We start from the raw sequence: 11,769 nt of genomic DNA, 5'->3' as shown, positions 1-11,769 counted from the left end.
TTCGCACGTATGTGTTCTCCTCGTTCTTCCACTACAGTCCTGGCACATGTCTCCTGCAAGGAGCTAAATCTAAGGCGCACGCTTAAGTTACGTAACACATTGAAGTTCAAACGGTTCAGTTTGGCGAATTATTCGACGTGCAATTTATCTTATAATGCACACGGTGTGCAACCGCGAGCGAAAATTACGACACCATGAGGGACGAAAAAATGATTACGTAGACCTAACGCACATCTTTGAATCTATGCGAAGCTTTAGTAAAGCAGTTAAATAAATGCTTGGCATCTATCGGCCATCAGTACAATTGAGTTTACATTCATCATGTGCAACATGTAATCTCGCGGAATGTGCACCACAAAGCTCACAACTCCATAGTCGTGCAATGTGTATGCTTATGCACCGCATCGTTCACAGGCTATACAGGCATGCAGTCTCAATTAGGCGGATGCGCAGTGCGAGAAGTACAGCACGAAGTAATAGCTTCAACTACCGGCCACGTCCGCAGAATTTTGATTGTGCATTAATACGAAAACGCTCGTGTACCCTTTTGTGGGTGCGATTTGAACAAACCCAGGCAGTCAAAAAATTTATCACGGATTATCATAGCCTACATCAATAAGTTGAATAGACCACAACATTATCCTTCGTTTTTGTCATTTTTTATTTAAGCACAAAAGGGGCGTTTAAATGAACGCGTGTGACATTTGCCCTGCGACACTGTCTGTCGTTTATTGGACCAACATTTTCACCACTCATACGCCTTATTCATACGCTAATTGAATCCAAGTCCAATCGGTCCTCGTTAGATGTATAACGTTTCGTCGTTCTTGCTGAGATACTTATATTTACTTCATTTGCACTATTCACCTGAAAAAAAGACACAGACTGCCAATTAACATTAGGCCTTCCTTCACGCTTTCATGTGAGCGTGACGTCCACAGATATGTGTATATACAGCTCGAAAGAAAGCATGATTTAAAGCACGTTAAGCGAACTTTCATATTTTTACACAACATTGCATTTAATTTGTGAACGCTCCCCATCACTTTTTTTTCTGCACAGACTGGGATATGTAATGTGACGTCGTGATCGGGCGTACAATACCTTTCGTAAAAGGCTGCCCCCTATTCTCTGTACGACACTCCCGAGGAAACACGGAACGAGGGCGGCCGCATTAATGAAGTGTTTGTCGATCAACAGGCAAAAAATACAGCGATGTGGACACTGACATAAAATCGTGGCATATAGAATGGAAGAAGGGATTATGAACCTCGTTCGAAAAGTGTTATGAGTGGGTTCGTAATAGGCACTCCGGCACGCGTTGGATGGCTTCGATTACCACTGATGAAGAACACACATGCGGAACGCATTACCAGGTGGACATATTTTTATTCTATTATGTTGAAAAGCAGCCCCCCCCCCCTCCCCGCCCAGGTGTAGCCAGGCTAGTCACATTCATGCCGCCTTTAGATAGAGGGCACTTGCTGCTACTGTATTTAGCCCGTATATAAAAAAATTCACACTATAATTTTCTTTTTTGAGCTCGCATAAGTGATGGACAATTCAAAGCAGGTAAAACATGAAGCTGGCGCGCTTGAGACAGATTTGGGCAAAGCTTTAAGCGATGTCAATTTACACTGCAATAAACACATTCCATACTCGTATTCATACAAATATACAAAGCGATGCCCGTCGCATACGTGCAAGGATCACGTGCGATTTAAAGACGAAGCGCCCTTCTGCGTTCGATGCTGCACGAGACACTGCACGAGAGCAACCAGCCAACAAAGCGAGCACCTCGGAGACGATGGCCACTTCAGTCGCTGAGGAGTCCTTGACGGGTTCCAGGATGCAAAGGCACGCTCACGCAAGGCGTCAACGGCGCATTGACCGGGTCCGCCGTCCAGCGTCAGTCCGCATCCGACGTCGGGCTGGCGGGGCTACGCAGCGGGCTTCGACCAACCACTTATCCCTCCGGCTGCCCGGGCGCCACAGGGACTTCAGCAGGTCTCCTCGCCACGTCTTCCAGCGCAAGTGCCACCATGACGGCATGTCAAACTGCACTCTGGGATCAGTAGCAGCACCTGGCAACTCCAGCATCCTCCCGTGCTTCTGGCTCCGGCAGGAAAGGCTGCGTTCCTGCAAAGCCCTGGCAAGTCACGTTTATTCATTCGCCGTGAGTGTATGTAGCTGCCCTGCCGTCAAGTTGAGTTGATATGCGCAGATAGCGCAGTGTGTGATGGGATATCTTTATATTGAATCTAAGATGCGCCATGCAGATTTTCTGCCCGTTAACTGTTTGGAAAAGCGCTTCACAATATTAATGAGAAAACATGGAATGGAATGGATTCATTTTAATCTTCAAGTTGGTTTCTGCGGGTATACAATGCTGAGTACGGATCTATAACAGTCATTTACGCGGTTTTACATAGGTTAAACCGCAAGAAACGCATAATCACGGAAGTGCATTTGTGTGCGGCCTGTCTATCCATCTATTGCACAGATATTTTGTCCACGCAGTGGCCGTGGTTCTACATTTTGGCAAGTGGCTATGCTGTCGCTCTCCAGAGGTCGAGGTCCTGGGATCGGTCCTAGACAGGGAGGCGGGCAAATTTCGATAGGGGCGGAATGCAAAAACGCATGTGCCAATATACATTTGGTGCGCAGTAAAAAACCGCGAGTGCTAACATAAACGCCGGAGTGGTGTGACTCATCACTGGATCGTAGTTCTGGCACGTAAAACCCCACCAAAATGAATGTGCATTAAAGTGGATGATTTAGATGAACGACAAAATTTTATGCAAATGGCTGTCTCATTAGGCAGCTTGAGTTGGGCGTCCGCAACCACCTACGTGCGCAGCTCGCGAGGTCGCCTTTACGCAGCGAAGCAATCGCGCATGAAACGGCAATAGTTGGCCGGACGCAAAAGTTGAGAAGGAGATTGCTCACTTGCACGCACAGGAGCTGGTAGTGTGCTACTCAGCGCCGCTATATGCCAGCTTCTGAAACTGTGTAACCAATATCAGCCGCCACGAAGTCAAGCCACAAGCCGGAGTCAGGTCTTCGGCCGGAGCAATATCGGAAAGTGCGCTCTCGTGGACACGCGAGAACACGCGAGAACGTCCCGCAAGCGCCGCACAGCCCGCAGCGGGCGCTACGCAGCTCTTAAAAAAACTGCGGGCGGACCCAAGGGACCGTGCGTGTGCCTGCGTACTGCTTACTTTTTTCCCCCCCGTTCAACAGCGAACATAAAAAGAAATGAGGGGGTAGGCCCGCACCACCCGGAGGTATAACGGGCTTAGAAAGCCAATCAAAATATAAATGATAAAGGGATCATCAGGAAGGACAATCCAAAATAAATTTAGATACAGAAGCCAATAAGGTAGGAAAAAAAATGGCTGTGGCTTAGCTAAGGTTAAGCAGAGGATGCGAAGCATACTAGCCTTTATTTTAACGCGACAGCGTTAAGGAGCTCGTGTCGCACAAAAGCCGGTGTCGTCGGCGTCGGCTCAGGCGTGCGGCGCTTGCTCAGGCGCACATTTCGTTGTCGCGCCGAACGCTGCGTTGCTCGACGCTCACCGCGTCCGATGCGGGGCGCGTAGTCGCTGCGCCGTAGCAAAGCCACCTAGAAACAGCCTCTGTAGCACGCCGCAACATTCGCTTCTCATTCCAACGAGCAGCTCTGTCTCCTGGAGGCATCTCACCTCGTGAGTGTCTAGCAGAGGCAAGCGCAGCTGCTTATATACCGCCGCGATGCCGCGAGCGACGGCGCGAGTTGTAGCCCCGTTTCTCCTCTGTCGTGACGTCACGGCGTCACGTGGTATTGAAGGTGACACCGCCGCGCCTGAGGAGCTGGGTTGAGCTCTAGTAATATGCTTCGCATAAAAAAAAGGTTTGCGGAGCTCGAGCCAAAGGTATACGCCAGTGTAGTGTAGGGGTAAGAAGTATGACATTAAATTGGCAGTACAGATCAACCAAGCAGCGTGCTCCTGTATGATATATTAAGTGTTAATATCCGGCACTGATGCGCTTTCTTTGAGATGCGGCAGGTTTATTGCGTATACGATGGGTTATATTAAATTAGGCCGGCCATCTTCCGTCCAGATGGGAGAAGGCGATCGTCCATCTTCTGTCCTGGGAGCAGAGCAATGTGCGCATTTCATGCCGCTGGGGTCCGAGTACATCACATAGCTCCGTGGTAGGATGATAGCTCTGTGGTAGGCCGGGAGCGGCATGGACTGGTGATTTACTTGAAAGCACTAAATCACAGATGGCCGGGGTAGTCGCCGAGCAGGCAGAGATCAATGATGCGTGCCAGCATGGGTCTGAAGTCTGTATGGTATGCAGTAACAGACTGATATAAAGATGGAAGTGAAGAGGGGGAAAGGAAGGGAACGTAATGTAGATGTAGCATGCAGTTAGCACCATAAGCCACGGGGTAGAGACCCCACCATGGTTGGCATGTTCCGTGCAGATGGCACGAACAGACCTGCAAAAGTAATATGAAAGCATGAAAGAGCGAGGGGAGAAATGAGCCATGGAAGAGCAAGAGGAGTTATGAGCCATCCGGGAGAGGCACGCTGCCAGTATTGATGCCACTGGTTCGTGGCGATCTCAAAAAAGCGCTTTCTAATCGATCGAACGGAGTGAGCGCTCGTTCGAATAGCCCCAGTAGTGTACGCAGACGAAGCAGCGGTGTTAGCAAGCTGGTTAGCCAGTACGCACTGGTGTCCTGGTATACGTGAAATAACAGGACACCAGGTCCGTTTCTTGCCAGGGAACGTAGCGCATTCCAGACCCGCCACATCTGCTCAAACGCACCGCGCAACCGCGACAAGGCCACCAGCAACGACAGACAGTCGGTGTGTAGGTATACTGTACGGTGCAGAGTAGCTATATATGCTAGAGCCTCCTCAAATGCACACATCTCAGTGCCGAACGCACTAGAGGCATTAACAACATTGTATTTGCTCACACGGACGATGCGACCACACCGATCCAATGCTACAAACGCGGCGCCCGCCGCAGTGGTGATGAAGGCACCGTCCGTGTATACACGATAAACAGGAGCCCGGGAAAGCATATTAGCCTCTTCGGGGGTGAGGCGCGTGAAGGGAAACCGGACGCGCTCGCTAGGGTGCTCCTTCCACGGGTCACATGGGAAGTCGAGTAGGTGGGGATGAAAAGATTCAACGCCATAATGTGTCACCTGGCGAAGTGTAAATAAGGAGAACTCTGCTGCCAAGCGATCCAGCTCCACAGTTAGGAGAGGACAGTTGGATAACACATGAAGTGCCGACGTGCGCGTCATGTGGTAAGCGCCCGTCATGGCTGCAAGAAGGGACCGCTGGGCAGAGAGGGCACGCCTGGTAAGATGGACGGATGGGAAGGGAGGCCACCAAACTGCAGACGCGTACGCAACTGCAGGTAGCAAAACCTGTCTGTACAGCCGGCGAATAATTGCCGGAGAGAGCGTGTGATATAAGCGGATACTATTTAATTATCGAGCAGCCAATACCTCAGATTAACGTAGCCAAAGAAGTTTATCGTTAAAGACCACACCAAGTAGTTTGATGCGATCTTTGCACTGCAAAAAAGCTCCATCCAATCAGATGCGCGGCCGCCGTTTTGACGTTCCAATATGACATTGTTAAAAAACAAAAAACGATTTTGGGTAACTGATTTGGACCGTGTTCTGTCGAGAACAATTACAGACCAAGGTGAGGACCGATTCCGCCAGAGGCTGCAGTTGCAAACGCGAAGTGCCAGTAATGAGGAGAGTGGTATCGTCCGCATAGGCCTGCATGTGCACTCCCTCAGGAAGGTCGAGATCGAGCAGCGAATGGATGACTACGTTCCATAGGAGCGCGCTGACCGGTGATCCTTGAGGGGTGCCAGTCGACGAGCATGCTGTCACCTCTCCTGCGTGCGAACGAAAGACAACCGTTCGCCCCGTCAGAAAGGACTGGAGCGGGTTGTATAGGTTGACAGGGCAACGGTGTTTTCGGAAAAAGAAGAAAACCGCGTCGTGCCACACGCTGTCAAAGGCCCCTGTAAAAACTAATGAGATCAGGACGGCTGGAGTCTTGGTGGATTTCCGGGCGCACAGCCTCTGACGTAGCGCATAAAGCACCTGAAGGGCACCGCGAGCATGGTGTAAAGCCGAATTGGCGAGGATTAAGGAGATTGCGGGAGTTCAAGAAATAGTACAGCCGGGAATTTAGTAGGCGTTCGAGGACCTTACCGAAAAGTGAGTTCATGACAAGAGGCCTGAACGCGGATGGTAGGTGAGGGGGACGACCAGGCTTCGGTATGAAAATTTTCCTGCCAACCTTCCAACAGGAGGGGAAGTGGCCCAGATTGAGAGCGGCGTTGAACGACAGAAAGAAGTGGGGATGCGCACCAGCGTACTGCTCATGCGCACTGTCGCCTCCATGGGTTTCCTGCGTACGCAGAGCTGTTGTGGGTGCCCAACTAAAACTGCCTATTGTGTGGTTGCGCAATCTGACTAAATAATACACAAGCTGAATTTTACTTGCTACTCTATCACGTGCTGCTCAGGCCACTAAACGCAATTAGACAGGCAGTAATTGGCCAATAGCCAAAGACTAGCGCGCACACATCTCTACGCCATGCGATCTGTAAATTAAATAGTGTGGCGAGCGCGTTGCTGTACTTTTGTCTCGACGTTTCTATACTCTTAAATTCACATGGATGTACGCTGCGAGAATTTCCCCCACAATCCGTTAGATAATGATTGCACATTCCAAGTCATTCTGTGAAGTACCTGGACTCAGCATTGTTCTCTTAGAAGTCGCAATTTCGACATGATCGAAATATCTTTTAACTGTGCGCGTAATTTGAGATAACTCAGCGTATGAGTCTGATGAAACTTAAAATAAACAAGGCCACACACAAACAGAAAAGAGCGCTCATCTTGCGTAACTGAAGCGCTTCGTCATAGCTCATGGATCGATGAGCATTACGAGCCACTTCCACTCCAGTTGTATTCCACCTGTAAACATGATAGCAGGTTTTCACCTTTCAGCAGCAGTAAACTATAGAACTTTGATATTGCGATAGAAAATAGGGCCTGAAATGAGCACCAAATTTGCGTGGTCCCGCTTTTCTCTAGCACAGTGATATTGACACGTGTATTTATATTTATCGGGTGACCAGGTTTCACCGCCTAACAAATCTTATCGCGCAGCGCGGGACGCGCTTGCATGTATCGGACGTTTCTGGAAAGTTATCGACGCTTCTATCCGCGTGTCTGTTGTCGCCGAACCTTGTGTTATCAGATTTCATCGCGTGACACGAATGGTGTAGAACTTTGTGGAAGACACGCGGGTCCCATCAGTTAATCTGGAACATTCGACGACTGATCTATAAAAGCCGACGCGCTTGACCCGCTGATCAGTTTTTTGTCCGACGATCGCCGACCGTGTTCGCCCCTATCGTTGTGCTATAAGTGTAGCCTGTTTTTGTGGGCACAGGTTCGCCCAATAAAAGTTAGTTTTCTCACTCACAGTATTGCTACTGTGTTATTGCTTCTTTCTTCACCGTCACTACCACGTGACATCTGGTGGAGGTGCTTTTCGTCCATGTACAGGACGCCCCCGACAAGCCGTGATCCCAGCCCAGACCGCAAACAGAACACCAACGTAGTCCCGGACCACCGAGCAAGCCGCCGTATTTCAACAGCTGCCCCCGGAGCACGGACTTCTACCTGAGAAGACCAAGAAGATTGTGCCCAAGGCAACCGCAATGGCAGCCCCTGCGTCCCCCATCGTCCTGCAGCAGCCCAGGGAACCACCGACGTTCCGCGGTTCCACATTTGAGGACCCGGAAACCTGGCTGGAAACGTACGAGAGGGTCGCTACGTTTAACAACTGGGCAAGCGACGACAAGCTACGACATGTCTATTTCGCATTGGAGGACGCCGCCAAGACGTGGTTCGAGAATCGAGAAGCCACCTTGACGACGTGGGACCTCTTCCGAAGCGGCTTCCTGAAAACATTTCAATGCGTCGTGCGAAAAGAGCGAGCCCAAGCTCTACTGGAGACAAGAGCGCAGCTGCCGAATGAGACGATCGCGATTTTCACTGAGGAAATGAGCCGTCTGTTTCGCCACGCCGACCCAGAAATGTCCGAGGAGAAGAAAGTACGTCTACTGATGCGTGGCGTAAAGGAGGAACTTTTCGCCGGTATGGTAAGAAGTCCACCGAAGACCGTCGACGAGTTCCTCCTTGAGGCGACGAACATTGAGAAGACACTGGAATTGCGGAACCGGCAATTCGACCGACGCACCAAGCCAACAAGCTACGCCGGCATTCAATCAGTGGCCACCGACAACCTGCGCGAGACCATCCGGGCAATCGTACGAGAGGAGCTTCAGAAGATCTTCCCCTCATCGCAACCTCAAGTGGCCTCAATCGCCGAAGTTGTCAAAGAAGAAGTCCAGCGATCGCTCGGAGTTCCCGAGGTACAATCACAACCATCGCAGATCCAGCCAGAAGCGATGACCTACGCCGCCGTCGCCCGCCGTCAAGGCCCCCCTCCGCGACCGCGCCAGGGCCCTGTGACGCCGCAGTTTCGTCGTCCGCCGCCGCCGCCGCCAGCACGCCAACCAGTCGCCCAGCGCACCTACGCGAGGAAGACGGACATTTGGCGAGCCCCCGACCACCGCCCGCTCTGCTATCACTGCGGAGAAGCCGGCCATGTGTACCGCCGATGCCCATACCGCGACTTGGGACTGAGAGGGTTCGCCGTCAACGCGCCGCGTCCACAGCTTGGCGAGCGCCCACGTGACATCGCCGATTACCTCGCCGCTACTCAGTGGAGCCCTCGACGGCCGTCCCGTTCGCCATCCGTTCGCCATCCGTTCGTCCCGTTGGACTTTACAGCGGAGCTCACCCAAGCCATTCTGAAATACAGTCAGACAAGGCACAGGAGGACAACGGCTTACCACCCGCAGACGAATGGTCTTACGGAGCGGCTGAATAAGACCCTCGCCGACATGCTAGCGATGTACGTCGACGTCGAACACAAGACCTGGGATGCCGTCCTGCCGTACGTAACATTCGCTTATAACACGGCGGTGCAAGAAACAACACAGATCACGCCGTTCAAGTTGGTTTACGGCAGGAACCCGACGACGACGCTCGACGCCATGCTGCCGCACGTAACGGACGAAGAGAATCTTGACGTCGCTACCTATCTCCAGCGCGCCGAAGAAGCCCGACAGCTCGCCCGCCTGCGAATCAAGAACCAGCAGAGGACCGACAGCCGACACTACAATCTCCGACGACGCTTCGTCGAGTACCAGCCCGGCGACCGTGTTTGGGTATGGACCCCTATACGCCGACGAGGACTGAGCGAGAAGCTTTTGCGTCGCTATTTTGGACCGTACAAGATCATCCGACGTATTGGTGCACTGGACTACGAGGTCGTGCCAGACGGCATTTCGCTGTCACAGCGGCGCCGCTCACGACCTGAAATTGTCCACGTTGTGCGGCTCAAGCCGTACCACCAGCGTTGACGAACTTTGGGACTTCGCGTAACTGACCTTTGGACTTTATTTCTTTTCGTTGTTTTGTTACTTATGTTTAATAAGTGTCCCTTTGTGTTTCGCTCTCTTTGTAGCATCGGGACGATGCTTTTTAAGAGGGGGGTATTGACACGTGTATTTATATTTATCGGGCGACCAGGTTTCACCGCCTAACAAATCTTATCGCGCAGCGCGGGACGCGCTTGCATGTATCGGACGTTTCTGGAAAGTTATCGACGCTTCTATCCGCGTGTCTGTTGTCGCCGAACCTTGTGTTATCAGATTTCATCGCGTGACACGAATGGTGTAGAACTTTGTGGAAGACACGCGGGTCCCATCAGTTAATCTGGAACATTCGACGACTGATCTATAAAAGCCGACGCGCTTGACCCGCTGATCAGTTTTTTGTCCGACGATCGCCGACCGTGTTCGCCCCTATCGTTGTGCTATAAGTGTAGCCTGTTTTTGTGGGCACAGGTTCGCCCAATAAAAGTTAGTTTTCTCACTCACAGTATTGCTACTGTGTTATTGCTTCTTTCTTCACCGTCACTACCACGTGACAATATTATAAATCTTCCATGCATATATGCAAACTGTGTTCAGATTAGTTTAAGACGATTGCTTACGGTGAGCGCGCGTGCGTCTGCGTGCACGCGCGCGCGCGCGCGAGAGAGAGAGAGAGAGCGCAATATAGCTCAAAAATTGGGAAGTCTGTTTCTGATGCTCAGTGACCCCTTCAGTCGATCACCAGTGCAACCTTCCGCTGTCTGCTCGCTCAGCATGGAAGTATTTCGCCCGTACACATTGAGTAGAAAGCCCACATCCAACCGTAGTTGACAATGTCAGTTTTTGAGCAATGTATTGTGACACCTAATTAACAAGGAATCGGGATAAAACATGACAGACAATGTCGCCAGTTGCTCCATTTCACACTGCAAGCCTCGCTGGAGCTCGCAGAAGGGTTGCCGAACTGCCGTTCGCGACCCCCGTGCCTTGTGCGGGAGAGGAAGGCAAGGTTTGCCTGCGAAAAAGATATCATCATCATCAGCCTAATTTATGTCCGCTGCAGGACGAAGGCCTCTCCCCGCGATCTCCGATTACCCCTATCCTGCGCCAGCTGATTCCAACTAGCACCCGCAAATTTCCTAATTTCATCGCACCACCTAGTCTTCTGTAATCCTCTACTGCGCTTCCCTTCTCTTGGTACCCATTCTGTCACCCTAATGGTCCAACGGTTATCTACTCTACGCATTACATGACCTGCCCAGTGCCATTTTTTTTTTCTTTTCATGTCAATTAGAATGTCGTCTATACCCGTTTGCTCTCTGATCCAAACCGCTCTCTTTCTGTCTCTTAAAGTTATGCCTAGCATTCTTCGTTCCATTGCTCTTCCCTGCGAAAAAAAATATAAAGATCTATTATTAGCTTTGAATTATTAGAATGCCGCCAGCCTGTGTACTTCCACATTCGTAACCGTCCTTCGTCAAATTTGGTGCAGGCTCCTTCCATGTCATGTGCGTTGGCCAACAACGGAGCGACGCCCTTAGTTGTCACACACTTCCCGCGTGCCAACTACGTGGGACAGCTTCTCGGCAGTAAAAGAGTTGACTCTCGCGAAGCGCGTTGCTGAAGGAAGAATCACCACCGGTCCAAAGAAGCCGTTCCAGCCCAGAGAGTGATGGCCTTGTTACGTCTGTATAGTTTTCAACCAGAAGTATTCGGAGGCGGCCTGCGGTGGCGTGGTCCAAGCACTCACGGGATGTATTGCGTGCAGCAAGATAAGGACGGCGGTAAGGATCGGCATGCCCTGAGCACGTTCTGCTATCAGGAGGAAGACACGGCGCAAGTGGTGCTCGGATCCAAGCCTCCCTTCCCAACTCCGCAGCCTGCTCCACATACTCGTGGCCTACGTGGGCGACGTCGGCGCAGCCGTTGGGAACCTCCTCCTTCTTCTGCCACGCATTCCTGCTCTGGTGGCGTCATTGTTATGTTGTCGATGCTTTCACTCTCCGGGGCGGATGTTTTTCGAGAGTGGTGTTGATATGATTGTTTAATATACACTTGTACGAAGAAAATTGTGATTTTATAATATTTACAATAAAGGAGCTATTTATTTTCCTATCGCATTCTTCGAGTATGTCGTAATCCTATCGTTGTGTGAAGAGATGTCATTTGAAGTTGTGCCGAATGGCCTGCTGCCTTGCCCCCAGCACCACGAGC

General features: G+C 51.1%; 1 long non-coding RNA gene across 1 annotated transcript; it reads left to right on the top strand.

Annotated features, from left to right (window-relative positions):
• The first annotated feature begins 509 nt into the window (after positions 1-509).
• Positions 510-11,664, top strand: LOC139052506 (uncharacterized). Its single transcript, XR_011509945.1, has 2 exons — positions 510-2,152; positions 11,048-11,664. It is a non-coding gene; the product is annotated as an uncharacterized lncRNA (long non-coding RNA).
• The last annotated feature ends 105 nt before the right edge of the window (positions 11,665-11,769 follow it).

The sequence above is a fragment of the Dermacentor albipictus genome, unplaced genomic scaffold, assembly GCF_038994185.2.
Source record: "Dermacentor albipictus isolate Rhodes 1998 colony unplaced genomic scaffold, USDA_Dalb.pri_finalv2 scaffold_26, whole genome shotgun sequence".
NCBI lineage: Eukaryota > Metazoa > Arthropoda > Arachnida > Ixodida > Ixodidae > Dermacentor > Dermacentor albipictus.
Note: the sequence above shows the minus strand (reverse complement) of the source record. Positions and strands in the feature narration are given on the sequence as shown.